The 867-nt window shown below is 43.7% G+C and overlaps 1 protein-coding gene across 4 annotated transcripts in view; it reads right to left on the bottom strand.

The window, feature by feature from the left end:
• Nucleotides 1-867, bottom strand: part of Borcs5 (BLOC-1 related complex subunit 5) — a 70,461-nt gene that overhangs the window by 68,414 nt on the left and 1,180 nt on the right. The window lies entirely within an intron of this gene.

Raw genomic sequence — 867 nt, 5'->3', positions numbered from 1 at the left:
CTTAGTTACACAGAACACACATTCACTGAGGGTCTCTTGGCCAGAGGTCCTTCTTAGTTACACAGAACGTAAATGTGTCTCTCTAGCCTATCAGAGCCAGCCAGGTGTAGTGAACAGAGCCAGTAGTGGCCGAAACCTCTGGTTCTAACCCCAAACTATAAGTCTATTCCTAAGGCTTTGGTACAGCATTAGTGCACAGAGGGCAGAAACCACCAACAGGACCATTTCAGGCGGAGACAACATTCAGAAAATGGGAGCACTGCTTCTGGGGCATGTCAGTTTAAACCTACAAGGAATCTCTAAAACAAGGTATCCTCTTACCCAGATAATTTCCTGGGCTGGAACAAGAATGAATTCCTAAAATGTCTTATACTCAGAAGTTCTAGTAGAGAATAAGTACACTCAGGCCCATGAGTCTGATCTGAGGGTAGCTATCGCAGAACTACTCTGTGCTCTAGAAGTTAGCTTCTCCTGATGCCTGACTGTGCTGGGGGTCGGGGAGGAGGGGACAGATGACAACAACGATGTACCTCTCTGCTGCTTGTATTACTCTTTCGGGAAAAGTTTATCCTGGCTTTGTAATGTATCTAACACTTTATAAAAGCAGTACCAGTCTTTTCTGCTACAAATTGTACAATTCCTCCTCTCCCCAGACTCAAAGAAAATGGGGCTTCAAAGCATTTAGGCATTATTTATGCATAAAAAGGGTAAAGGTGTGGGCAAAAATGGGTATACTATAAAAATTACCCTGGCACAGGACGGTATGTGAATTCTATCAGAAATAAACCTATGCTGTTGGTTCCCTATGAGGAACTGCATGATAGGATGTCATACTACTTCCCCTAAAGTATGCTTCTGGCCTGATAC

Source organism: Mastomys coucha, unplaced genomic scaffold (genome assembly GCF_008632895.1).
Source record: "Mastomys coucha isolate ucsf_1 unplaced genomic scaffold, UCSF_Mcou_1 pScaffold20, whole genome shotgun sequence".
Classification (NCBI taxonomy): domain Eukaryota; kingdom Metazoa; phylum Chordata; class Mammalia; order Rodentia; family Muridae; genus Mastomys; species Mastomys coucha.
The sequence above is the reverse complement of the archived record's forward strand: the minus strand, read 5'-3'. Positions and strand labels throughout refer to the sequence as shown.